The sequence below is a fragment of the Fukomys damarensis genome, unplaced genomic scaffold, assembly GCF_012274545.1.
Source record: "Fukomys damarensis isolate Sample0158 unplaced genomic scaffold, DMR_v1.0_HiC HiC_scaffold_3, whole genome shotgun sequence".
Classification (NCBI taxonomy): domain Eukaryota; kingdom Metazoa; phylum Chordata; class Mammalia; order Rodentia; family Bathyergidae; genus Fukomys; species Fukomys damarensis.
Window position 1 is genome coordinate 33698475 of NW_022900915.1, and position 14195 is coordinate 33712669.

General features: G+C 35.4%; 2 protein-coding genes across 2 annotated transcripts in view; one reads left to right on the forward strand and one right to left on the reverse strand.

Moving 5' to 3' along the window:
* Slf1 (SMC5-SMC6 complex localization factor 1) overlaps positions 1 to 350 on the reverse strand; it is a 58057-nt gene extending 57707 nt beyond the window's left edge. Inside the window, exon 1 of the mRNA XM_010637197.2 lies at positions 207 to 350. The gene's annotated coding sequence lies outside the window, so the exon portion shown is untranslated. The remainder of the gene's footprint in view (positions 1 to 206) is intronic.
* Positions 351 to 402: 52 nt separating this feature from the next.
* The window catches only part of Kiaa0825 (KIAA0825 ortholog), a 360888-nt gene continuing 347095 nt past the window's right edge, over positions 403 to 14195 (forward strand). Inside the window, exon 1 of the mRNA XM_010637195.3 lies at positions 403 to 511. The gene's annotated coding sequence lies outside the window, so the exon portion shown is untranslated. The remainder of the gene's footprint in view (positions 512 to 14195) is intronic.

Here is a 14195-nt window from a genome sequence, read left to right on the forward strand (position 1 = left end):
ACTGTGCGACCCGCGCGGGCTCCGAGCGCAGCGGGTCGGGAAGATGGGTGCGGAGGCGGCTGGAGAAAGCGCGACAAACAGGTGTCCCTGCCTCCCGCCCCCGTCCCTTCCCGGTCGGGGACAGCAGAAACTTCGGTGGCACGGCCTGGGAAAGAAACATCACCAGAGTCAGGGGACACTGTGTCTTCGGAGCTGAAGTCCTTTACCTTCCCGGCCGAAGTGTCTCAATTGCTTCCCTCGGGCAGTGGCGGCAGTGGCAGTGGCGGCGGCGGCGGCGGCGAAGGGAGTGAGGATTGCCACAGCACCATTCGCTGTTTCACGACTCCACTAATCCGGGCTCTGGGAAATAATTTCCCGCCGCGCGCTCCGCCGAACCGGAAGCAGTTGTGCCACTTCCGGGTGGTTGTCAGTGACGCTCTGGAGCCGTCGCCAGGGTGGCCTGAAGGCTGCAGGCTTGACTCTGGCTGGTGGAGCTCTCGCTGGATCTGTGCGGGCGTTGGGAGACCGACCGGTAAGTGCTTTTCTTGATTGACTCCTGGGCTGGTATTTCCGGCAGGTGAGGCTCGTTGCAGCGTTTCCGCCAGACTGAGAAGTGAGTGGGCAAGGATTGAACCAGGAGTACCCATGCATCCCTGGGGGCTCTTGATCCCTCTTGTGGCTGGAGAAGGCCCTTGGACCTGGGCTTACCGACTTCTCCACTCACAGTATCTATGTCAACTTGGAACTCGGTCTTGGGTCCCCAAGAATCCCTAGGCGAGGCCGAAGACACTGTGTACCTCCACTGGGGTTGTCCCGTCTTCTAAAGAGTCTCCCATTGCCAAGGTTTGGTTACATTAGATTCTCTTGAGCTGTTTTCCCCATCCTTTCCCCGGTTATACTTTCCGTAGTTCTGAAGGGCTATGCTGGGAGGCAGCAGTATGCTGAAGAACTTGTACCTACTTTGTGCCTGGTGTTGAGAGGTCTTCCTCAAGTGAAAGTAATTAGATGTTTCTGCTGAAGTTTGAATTAGTGAGAATAGGCCTTTTTTTCCCCCAGTGGCTATAAACTAGTGAAATATGATAACTTTATAATGCTTAGGATTTAAACTCACGTTTTATCGTCCAAAAGTATTTTCACAAAGGAATATTCACTTTGCTTCAGGTTTCTCAGTAATGAAAGATTCAGAATTCTGTTTGGAAGTTTAAGGTAGCCCGAATAGTTGTAAAGAGAAATCGCATCTGACAAAAGGGATAAAGTGAAGAAAGGTACTCATTTTCATTCAGAGTTGAAAGGTGTTACTTAGTGACAGTGTCAACTTTCCTCTTTTTTGGATAATGCAGCTTCTCCTAGTAAGTAATTCTCACTCGCCACCTTGTGTTTCACTAACCACCTTTTCCACCCAATAAAAGGCAGCTGATTGGTTTTCTTAAAAGAGCTCATTCCAAAAAGAGAACTAGGAACTTTTTCTAACATAAGGCAGCACACAAGTTTCTTCCTACCTTTTGAGAGAAATGCAACCATACTTAGGACAGCATATTGAACTTTCTAACCTCCTGGTCGGTTAATAATTCAACAAGCTTTTATGATTTTACCATTTTTCATCATTTTTCATCATTTTCCATCATTTTTCTTTAGTTCTTCATTTGAAAATTCTTTCAGGGAGATTGCATGTTATTTCCTTATAGCAATTGCTTTTTAGATGGGCAGGGATTTTCTTTTTATCACTGCTCTTAATTTCTCCATTCAAATTAATCAAATCAACCACTTACACTTATCACAATTGTTTACTATCAGCCAGACATTTACATTCTTCATTTTGATTAAAAAAAGAAAAAGAAAAATTATATATTTCTGGTCATTTTATACTGAGACTTAAGGTTGTAATTTCTCACACATTAAGCTGTTTAGAGGTGTACTTGAGATTTGAGTCCAGTCTACCTGACTATAATCATTGGCTGTAATCTATACTTCCTCTCATAAACATTATAGAATCATTCTTTTCACTTTCAGGCAAAATTGGCTAAATAGTATGGGACATTTAGAAGTCAGTGTAAACTAATACTTGAAGATAAAGGAATTTAAGGAATGTTCATCACCATAGGAAATTTTTACATGAGAATAATGTAATTTCTTTTCTTCATTTACCCTTGGCCACTTATCCTACAACCTCAAGTGCCTGTAGTGTACATGAGCATAAAACTAGGGACAAAACCAAAAGATATGGGAAGCCACCAACATACTAGTCGAGTGTCAGCTGTCTTCAAAGGCAGCTTTTCACATGTGTGTGTGTTTGTCGAGAGTGAGTGAATAAGCACAAATTCATATTTTCAGGATTTACTGATTATTAGCAGAACTTTTCTGCTTTACTGTAGCTTTCAGACAGATGATAATTATTACACATTTTAAAGTAGAGTGTTAATCTGGCCCATTCCAGTATCTTATATTGAGAATGAGAAATAGCCTAATTTAAGTGAGTTCATTAAAATTCAATCCAACCAATACTGTAAATGACATAGAATTTAAAGAATAGGGCTGGGGATTTAGCTCAGTAGTTCTGCTGCCTGCCTTGCAGGCGCAAGAACCTGAGTTTGATCCCCAGTACCAAACAAACAAACAAAAAAGAATTTAAAGAATGCCTTGTTCTACAGAAAGACACTATACATATACAACTAACCTCAAATACTGACATGTATTTAATTACATTCCAATGACGTAATTATGTACTTTTGCATATCCCATAGGATGATCTCACGGACATTTTACTTTCTATCAAATTTTAGGGTTTATGAAGGTTCAGATTATGTCTGTCTTTTCAGCATCTAACACTGTACCTCTATTTGGTAGGAGCTCAAAAACATTGGTTGGTTGACTATCCATTTTAAAAATGTTACTTGCTACTACAAAAGTGTTTGTACATGTAAAAGTCTACAACAAAAAATATACATGTATTATTTTAAAAGGACTTACTACATAAATAAATGAATGCATATTTATTATTGACCCATCTGTGTGATATTCACTCCACACTCATCCATAAGGGTAGGATCCTGCAAAAAAGGCTGGACTGAGGCAGGAGATGAGAGAATATCTAATATTTATTGAGTGTTTACCCTCTTATGCAGTGTAGTATTTAGTTCTCTCAACACTATTGGGTATTAACTTCCTTTTAAAAGTTGAGAAAACTAAGGCAAAGATTAAGCTTTGTACTTGGTCTAATTTGGTACACACAGTTATTAAGTACTAAAGCTGTGATTTGAACAATTGCATCTAACTCTAAAGGCCTCTTCTTAATCTCATTGCTATCCTGCCTCCAGTTAGGCTTTACTCCTAGCTCAGCTTTTAAATGTGTGTGAAGGGCAATATATTTCTCTTCTACAATTTAGGGGTCAGATTGGATAATCTGTAAAGTCCCTACCACCTCTAAAATCCCGATTTTAGTTTTCTCCTACGTATTATGTAGCAGATCTAATGTATTAGAAACACTTCAAGTGAAGCTTTACATGTGTTTGTTTTTTTCATTGGTCAACACACAATCGTGTTTTTGTAATGGAAAGAACAAACCAGAGTTTTACAAAATCTGAGCTGTTCATTTTTACCATCATCTGACACTAATAAGTCACAGAACCTTTTTGAGATTGTTTTATATGCAAAATGGATGCACAGAACTGCTTTGAGGCTCAAGCGAATTTATATATACAAAGCCCAAACATATTGACTAACACAGTTGCCATTAAGTAAATATAGACTTTCGTTCTTCCTCGCTCTTGTGAGGATAAAAGATTGGTGGATATGAAAATGCTTTATGAATTAGACAGGTGTAAAGAATCTCTTCAAAAATAGTCTACAAAGAGATCTAAAGATATACACAAGTAGTGAATTAAGGGATAATTTACAAACTTGTTGATCACAAAACAAAGAAATATAGAGAAAAGTTTTGCTTTCAGGAGGGCAGATGAAAAAGACTTAAAATGAAGAAGTTATATTGTGTGTGGGCCTTCAAGGATGGTGAAGATCTTGACAGAGGGATCACAAAAGATAATGAGTAAACGTATTGCTGGATATGTTGGATGGTGAATGCTAATGATAAAGCTAAGGTAGGACAAGCTATACATAAGAGTGTGAATGTGTTGAAGATGTTAGAATTTCCCAATAATCATTTGTATAACCGTGGTGGGGTACAGTGGAATGAGAGTTTGTTTTCTTTGTTTTGGAAACATACCCATTTGTTAGATATGTTAGAGTATACAAATAAACTAAAAAGAAGAATGAAATGAAAAATTGCCATAATGTCACTACTCAGGAATACTCATATTTTCTCTACATTCTTACAGACTTATTTCTTTTTTAAATAAAAATGTTCTAATTACCTCTTTTCTTGTGACCTTTTTTTCCCACGTGGATATATCATGAATTTTTCCATATTGATAAAGTTTATTCTATAAAATGTTTTCAGGACTTACATACTGTTCAGTTTGTTGAATGTATTGTAACTTTCCAACTGACATCCCACTGTTAAATAATGGTACAATAAAAGCTGTTAGAAAAGTTTGACGTATACATATATTTCTTTGTTACAAATTATAGGACAAATGATAATCTGTGAGTTATATATACATGTTGTACTTATGATGTGCATTGAAAATTATTTGTTTTTAATGAACATATTTAAAGTTGACACAGAATTAAGAAGATACGAAAGGGCGTATAATGAGACAATATCCTCCTTCCCCCGCTTTGCCTTCCTGAATCACAGCTACTCCAAACAGCAGTTTGTATACTTTAGTAAAAGGCAGTCTCTTCTGGAAGTCATCCTTTCCGGTATGGTGACAGCCATGCTGGACACATAGCAAGCCAAGTATAAGCTAGACTTCAGGCCCTACTTGCCCCCTGGTTTGGATATTTGTACACATGGCACAACTTGCATAACCCACGAGCTAGCCCAGCTATACTGTTTTCTTTTTCAGAGGCAACCAGCATAACTGGTTTCTTTTGACACCTTAAAAGTATGAATTGCCTTCATTGGGTCTTGGCTCCACATAAGAATCTTTCATCCCCTCCCCTTGTGTGGGTGACTGTGTGGGTATGTGTTTAGTAGGTATGTAAGATCTGTGTTTTTATAGAAATCATTAGTTCAAGAAAAGAAGGGTGAATCAAACAGGACCATGGAGCACGCAGTCAGCTTCCCCTTGTATGCACAAGTGGGATAGCCATGCTGAAATGCTTACCTTTATCTTAGTTTCTCTTAACCTTTTAAGCAATTCAGTGGACTGACAAAAGCAACACATAAGCGCATTACATTTGGTAGTGAGGTGGGAAGCTTCAGAGAAGTACCAGGTCAGCATTCCACCCTTTCTGGGACCATACAGGCATTCTGACATTAGCATACTCATTGATCACACATGAGATTTCATGAATAATGTTGAAGTAGCCATTTTGTTGTATTTATTTTCTAAAATCCAACAAAGCTAAATACAGACTTTGGCCAGATACAGAAGCCAAAATCAAATGTCAGTGCATAGCTGGAAACATCTACCTCATAAAAAGATTTAGCATATACTAAGAGAAGAAGAAAATTGTCATTTTGGTAAGTTAGGTAATACGGTATAAACAGCTAAATTCAGGGGAAAATAGGGTATGAGCTCAAACTTAGGAACTTACATATATAATTTTGAAGAAATTACTAAATTCTTGAATTGACAATTTCCATGGGTTTACCAGAATTAAGTGTAAAACGACTTTGCTTTGTTTTTAAAGCTATTGTTTTAAAATAAAATATTTGGCTGTAACTCTGAAGTCAAATGGATTTGGATTCAAATCCTAACTCTAACTAGTTGTTTGATAATGGGAAAGTTATTTTCTTCTGTTTTCTTGTTTGTAAAATGGGACTAATGTCTTCAGAGAGCTTTTTATGAAGATTACATGAGTACCCAGAATAGTTTAATATGGTGGCTGGTGCTATAGAATTTTTTTTAAAGTCCCCTAGAAACATACACCAAGAGGGAGTTTATGTGGAAGACATTGTTAAGAAAACTAAAGATGAAAGAGAAGGAGCAGGAGTAGGTGGGAAGTGCTCTCCGACCTCAATAGGGGTCTGACAACCTATGAAGAGAGGGAGGAAAGAGCAGACTAAGAGTAATATTAAACTTCTGCCCTCCCCTGTTCAAAGAAATCTTTAACTGTGCTGATGGTGAAACTTTAGCTGTTAGTAAAAATAATCAACAGCAGTTATATGCAGCAGTTTATAGGTGTGCTTGAATATCAGCATGCATTTTACTATCTATGCCCAGCTCCTCTCATCCTTATGAAAAGTACAGTCCCTGCTGCCAGGTACTGATACTCACATTTGAGGCATACATGTTTGTCTTTCTGTTTCTGTTTTACATTTTGAGACAGGATCTTGCTGGGTAGTTCAGGCTGGCCTTGAACTTGTGTAGATTCTCCTGCCTCAGCCTCTTGAGTTGTAGGATTACAAGCTTGTGCCATCATGCCCATCGGAGGCATAACTTTTTAAAATTAACTTCTTATATTTTAGAATACAATTCTACTAGACAATAGTTAAGGAATCGAAAGGCATGTTTCAAAAAAGAGTTACAAATGCAAATATTAGCTAAGCAACCGATATTAGTGGGAGTTAAACACAAGCTGCTGCTTAAACTTTGGAATTTAGGTAACCCCAAAATACAACATCAGTCTTAAATAGCTGAGTAATATTAATATTCATAATTTAAATATTAGCTAAAATATGAATTCATTTGCCTATCAAAAAATAACTGGCTAAAAAGATCAAAATTATCACTGTTTTCACACTCAAAGTTTATATCTTACATTTTAACATTTTTATTAGTACATGTTTGGAGTTTGTAATGTTTACATCTATAATGAGGAGTGGGGTCATGTACTTAACATATCTTAATTTTTTTATTCCTCTTCATCTCCCCCACCCCCCATCTCTAGATCCTTTCTCATCTGTAAAACTCTATCTCCCTGTTTTCTGTTGTCTTTATTTTGTTTTAAAGAAATTATTTATACTTTGACCTTCTCATATAAGGAAAGTAATGCAGTATTTAAGCTTGTGTGTCTGATTCGTTTTACTTAACCTGATCTCAAGGTGGATCCATTTTCCTACAAATGACTCGAATTTATCCTTTATGAGAAAGTAGTGCTCCAATATGTATAAATACCACATTTTCTATACCCACTCATCTGTTCATGAATATATAGGCTGCTTCCAAGGTTTAGATATTAAAAGTTAAACCTGTTTTTATTTTTATAAACAACTAGAGAAACTGAACAGTATATTACTTTTCATGAAAAATTATGACCCATCAGTTTGGTAATAGGCTACAGATTTGTTTTAAATAAGTTTTTTTCTCAGAATATAAAATGTATTTGTTACTTGGAATCACAGTTGAAATGAAGGTATTTAGATATCCTTTATCTTATAGGAGAAAATGAAGACTGAAAAGGTGATTTAACTTGTACAAGTAACTCAGGAATTGAACCAGAAGCAAGATCTCAATCTAAATTTAGGGCTCTTTCATATCATGTTTCCCAAAAGGCTTCCTGTTTGCTCTCCTTAGGGCATCCCAGCTGCTCACTACGATAGTACTTCTCTGTCACTTGCAGTACTTGTTTGCTAAGTTTGTGCCATGACATTATTTACCCATCTTCCTCCTCTCTGTCTGTCTCTATTTTTTGAGATAGGGTCTTCCTGTGCAGTTTAGGCTGGCCTTGAAGTCACTATATATCAGGCTGGAATCAAACTCACGTCAGTCCACCTGCCTCAGCCTCCACAGTCTCAGATTAGAGGTGTGCATCACGATACCCAGCTTTCCTTACTTTTTAAAACTACAGCTCACTAAATATTTTTTTCACTTTTCAAAATGTAAGTTTTGTATAATCACGTGACAGTGCATTCCTTTACATTTTTTAGACACTTCTTTCCTTATCTAGTATATATTCATACTTGCCCTCAGAAATGCCCAGGGGCAATATGGTTTCTCAAAAGTGAGCCCTGTTCTGTTACTCACAGCTTTGACTGAGACAGAGTTGGACTGGTTGTACATGGAGCCTTCTCAGGCTCTGTTTCTGTGTGCCATCTTCAATTTGATATCCTTAGGGGCTGCCTATGGTTTTTCTTACAACTAATGTTACTTGTCATTATCTTTCTGGGCTTTCTCATTTATCTGACTCAACAGTTCTCCAACTGTGGTTTCAGGAGTCCTTTATACTCTTAAGAATTACAGAGCACCTCAGAGTTATTTATATAAATATACCTACTTGCATTTATAATATTATAAAGTATTTAAATTTGGTTTCAGTAATAAACCATTACAAGTGCATTAGACAGAATTTTTTAAAAAGTAACTGTTTTCCAAAACAAATATTTTACTGAAAGTGGCATTTTAAAAAATATTTTGCAAATGTCTGACATAATAGAAATGAGTTGAATTCCAGATCTCATTTGCATTCAGTGGATTGTCATATGTTGTTTTGAAACAAATAAAATATAACGTTACACTTTGATATAGTTGGGAAAAAAGCCCTTTTTAGATAATTGTGGATATTCTTCATTGATTGTATATCAAAATTTAAGAAGCAGTAGTTGCCTAATTTAATTGCAGTATAGGAAATGAAACCACATCAGTTTGCTCTTTCTCCTTTGTTACTCTAAAATGCTTTGGTCCACCTGATACTTTGAATGGATCTTTTACAAACATATGATTATATTACATACTGCACTGACTTTTGTAAAGTATTAAAAATTGATCCACTGAAGTATGCTGATCTTCCAAATCTTAGTATACCTTAGTATATTGTATAGATGTATTATATAGCATTTGAAAAACCCATTTGTTAATATTACATTTAATATTAACATGAATCTCATCAAAAAAGTCTTTGGGGGCCTCTCCAGCTGACAGTATATATCTTTTCTAGATGCCCTTTTGCATTGCAAACTCAGGGTTTGAACTCGTGGCAGTCTTAGTACCTTAACCTCTCAAATGCTGAGATTTCAGGCATGTACCACCATATAGTTCATAAAATTTATTTTATCTAATATTAACAAAGCAATGCCAGCTCTATTATGATTACTAAACAGTAAACATGGCGTATTTTTCTATTCTTTTACTTATAACCTTTTTTACATCTTTGAATATAAAATGTAGCTTTTACAGAAAATATATAGTTGAGTCTTTTTTACCTAGTATGACAATTTTGCCATTTGACTCAGGTATTTAGATGATTCACATTTAAAGTACTTACTGATATGCTTGAGTTTCCATTTTATATTATTCCCATCTCAGTTCCTTTGTTCTTTCCTGACTTCCTCCTTTTTTCTTACTTTTAGTGTGTACGCATTCTGTGTTAACCTTGTGAAAAGCTAGCAACTAATTCTCAATCTTTATTTCATATTGTTTTAAAGGGAATGGCTTTACTTTGCCTTTAAACGGCAGTTATTCTGGATGTAGAATATTTGGTTGGCAATTTTTCTTTACATACTTTGAATTTCTCATTCCACTGATTTCTGGTGACCGTTGTATTTGAGAATGTCGCATCTGAGACATTAGCTGTTTACCATATTGATGTTCACCTGTCTGTGAGAAACTGTTTTTCTGGCTGCTTTTAATACTTTGTCTTTCAGTAGTTTGGTTATATATAAATGTGGGTCCCTTTATATTTATCTTTCTTGGTGTCCCTTCAGCTTCCTTTGATACGTAGATTAATGTTTTTTGTAGCATATTTTTTTCAAATATTGTTCTATACCTTTTTCACTGTCCTATTATATGTTTTCATATGATTTTGTTTGTGGATAACATATTTATCCATCTTAAATGACTAATTTTTTCTTCAGTCATCTTGAATATACTATCAAGTTCATCCAGGGAATGTTTTCTCTTCCTACAATGCTTTTGAGATTGAAAAAACTTTTTTCCTGTGTCTTTATTGAGAATTTCTGTTTTTCATTCATTGCTCTTATTTACATGTGGTCATCTTTAGTTTTTAGGACACATTTTTAATATCTTTGAAGTCTTGATTAAATCTAACATCTTGGGGGCCGGGGATTTAGCTCAGCGGTTCGGTGGCCTGCCTCTCAAGCTCAAGGACCCGAGTTCGATCCCCGGTACCAAAAAAAAAAAAAAAACAAAAAAAACCCCAACAAAAACCACCACCACCACCAACAAAAAATCTAACATTTTGGGAAGAATATTTGTAAACTATACTCAACCCTAGCTGAAAGTCCTACTTCTGGTCTTGTTTTATGCATGCAAATTTTTGTGTCTCAGTTCTTTTAAGATAGCCAAAAATGTGCTTTATTAATTGATTCATTTTTGTTATTTGGGTTTTTTGTTTTATCTCAGCCTCAAATGGAATTTTTTTCTTCAAATGTTGAATGTTTTCTAATATGAATACACAGCCAAGAACCAGAGTCAAAAGCTGTGTAGAAACTGTATTTGGATGGTACTGACTTTTTTTTTGGTTATACTATCAATTCTATTTGAATTCCAAATTTAAATTAAAATTTATTTTCCATTTTCATGTTATTATTAATATATGTTTGCAATGCATAATGATTACATTCCTTGTGGGGAATTGGTGTGTGTATATAACACATCTCTATTTTTTTAGATGACACTGATTTTACTGGTACAGCTTGCTTTGGAGTAAACATGGAACCAGTAGTATGTAGAAGTCAGATAAAGGCCATATATTTCTCTGGGATACCCATACCCATATTGTTTCTAGTTCTCAGTATGGTTAATTTCCTTACTGTCTGTCTATCTATAGTACCCAGTCAGCTATTTGACCACTGTCAAGGAAGAAAAAATAAAGATATTTGCTTGTACATATAGAGAAGGGAGATTCATAGTTTCTTGGACAAACTTCAACAAATCATTTTTCAGTCTTTTGACAAAAATATCAGATCTTTCCTTTACAGCTCTCTTTATATATTCTTGGGCTTTTTCCTATTTCTTCTGTGAATTATTTTTCATCTAACTTAGCTTGAACACTTTATAATGATGACTCTTCATTTTTGTTAGTTCCTATCTCCCCCTCAATACTTTTTTTAAAATCTTGGGCCAGGGATTTAGCTCAGTGGTGCCGCTGCCTGCGTAGCAATCACCAGGACCCAAGTCGATCCTTGGTAAAAAAAAAAAAAAAAAAAAAAAAAAAAAAAAAAAAAAAAAATAATAATAATAATAACAAGATTATGACATAAATACTAAATGGCAAGATCTGGGAATGCATTTTAAACAAGATCACTCAGAAGAGAGGGGAAAAAGTGGTTTTCATAAAGTCTGGGGCATCGAGTAACTAAACAGGAAAAAAAATTAATTGGATTGCATGGCATTGTTTATTTTATATGGTACAACTGTGCTTTGCTTTCTTGGAACTAGTTTTTCCAAGTGACCAATTTTTAGTGAAATGAATGTTTCGAACATGCATTTTTTAAGGCACCACTGTTATGCATGTGCCTACAGTCTGTGGGCCATCTTGTTCATCAGCTTTTCTCCAGTACCCCATCTTCAGGGTATCTTCATGTTTTTCCAGTGTCCCTTCTTCATGGTCAAGCCTATGTTAGAATTTAATAATAAAATTCACACTTCCAGTGTAAGCAACTAATGTTGTGAATGTGTACCTCCCTACCCAAGGCAGTGAGAAGACTTTGTCTAATTATTTATAGTGCATTTTATATATTTGGGAAAAGTGAAGTTTCTAAAGAAAAGACTGTCCCACTGACAGCTAGAAAGGAAATAATTTTCTACTTGCTTAAGATTAAAACACCAGCTCATTCTTAGAATCTTTTGAAATATTTGGTAAAATGTTTTTATTCATATTTTGAATAATTTGAAATCTGCCTATTCATTTTCCATGAAGGCTTCTATAATTCTGTTCCTTTGGCCTCTAAGAGAATACAGTTAGCACTTTGCTCTAGGAAGTTAGTGTGCCAGCCAGCTGTCAGCCTTGTGATATACCTGATCTCTGATGTCAGGGGAAGCACAATTCAACTTTTAAACCAAATTTTCAGCAAGGTTTGCCGTACAGCAAGGTTGCCAGCAAATCCCCTTGTGTCCCTTCTTCTGAAATTCCTCATTCTATGCACACAGGACAACTTTATTTTTACCTTTTTTGTGCATGATGAAACCTCTAGTAATGGACTTTACTTTAAAAAAAAAAAATCAGCAAGGGGCTGGGGATTTGGCTCAGTGGTTCTGTAGCCTGCCTTGCAAGCAAAAGGTCTCAAGTTCAATCCCCAGTACCAAACATAAATACATACATACATACATAAATAAATAAATAAATAAATAAATAAAAGTTTTTAAAAAGATGGGATAGTGGGCAGACAATAGAGTGCAGCTGTTTAGTCAGCTCCACTCCTTAAAAAAAACAATGAATGTTAGAAAATAATATGTATTTCTGTTACCCTTTCTCATTTCTAGAAAATAAAATACCACTACTTGTTTAACTTGTGACTTGTCTGAACATGTTGAAAGCATTGACTATAAGGCGTAACACTCAGGCTCTGAAAGGGAACTCTGACAAGTTCAGTCAAAAGAGAAAAGAGGAATAATTTATAAAAGGCTGCAGATAATGATGCCAGCCAGTTATTTTAAAATGCATCCATCTCACCTTTTAATGAATTAGATTTGTCAACAGCAAATGTTTTTTATGCACTACTTCTAATAACAGTGGCACCCTAGGAATGCAGTGCTTTGAGGTTGGCTTCTTCAAAGCTTTATAGTATCTTCAATTCAAAGATATTTTTAAATAATATATATTAAAAAGTAAATTTAAATAATATTACGGTTGTGACACAAACACCACATGACAAAATTCTGAAGTTTCAAAGTAAGGGCTGACATGCCGTCACTATTTCACATAGGAAATGTTCTTTAAATTAGGAAGGTAACAGACTGATTTGGGGATTTTGTGTCAGTTTTACTTTAAATTCTCTTGCTGTTGTGGTTGGTGTCACAACCTCAATGTCAACTTTTCAAATAGATTTCTACATTTCCTTTGGTTCGAGGTCATTAAAAAATGCATATGATGAATCTAAGAGGCATAATAGGTCATACCAAACTGGAGTTCCTTGTTTCCTTGTTGTTGAGGGACAGCTAATGCCTGCCTTGTAAATGGAAAAAGTTAGCTCATGCATTTTCAGGACTTTTTTTTTTCAGGACATTTTTGATTGAGAAAAATGTGAACCCAAATAACAAGACATGATATTGGTATAATTCTGTTCACACACTGTTCTTCTTGTACCTTTATCCTTATGATTTGATTTTGTTGGTTGTTGCCTTAAAAATCTTAAGAATCATGGTTCTCACAATGATTGTTTTTTCACTAATACTCAAGTTGTATTTCATTTGAAGAATCCTTATTTTATATAGTTGAGTACAGGTAAATCCTGTCTCATAAACTTCCAAATATAGTCCTTCCCAAGAAAGCATTTTCTTGTAAAATCTTTTTTTAAAAGTAATCCTTGTCTTACACAAAGTACAATCTGATGAGAGTAAATTTTTAAAAAAATTCTGGTATCACAGCAGTCATGAAGGAAGACCCCAGAAGCATTCCTTATTCTAATTTGCAGAGAAAGAGAAAAAGGGGAAAAATGAAGGAATCATGTAGTCACTCATAATCCTCCATTTTTTCTTGATTTGTCTTTTCTTTTGAGACAAGGTTCCTCTATAAACTCCGCTTGGCTTCAAACTCTAGATACCCCTGCTTCAGCTTCCTAAGAGCTGTGAATACAGGCGTGTTCCATGATGCTTGGCTTTTCCTCAGTTCTTACCTGTTATGATCTTATAATAGCAGTCTACATTATCTATGTTGAATCTAGGTTTTATTGAGAAAAATAAATGTATTAGGATTTATTCCTAATATTTATTTATTCCTAATTTATTTATTCCTAATATTTATTCCTAATAATACATTCCTAATATTTAATCACTAGTATTAGAAAAATCAAAGATGAAAAGATAGGCAAAATTATTAACCTTTATTCTGATTCCTAAAGATACCCACCAACTAAAACACTTGTATTTCTCTTATTTCCTCTTTAACTACGGTTCTACCCTTTCTGATTTGTATCAATGCCAAGAGAAGATTAATCTCATTTTCTAATGTATTACCTTCCTTCTGTTTATTTTTTAACCACAGTTGAATTTGATAAATTTCTTAGTTCTCATTTAGAAGGTGCTGTGAAATTT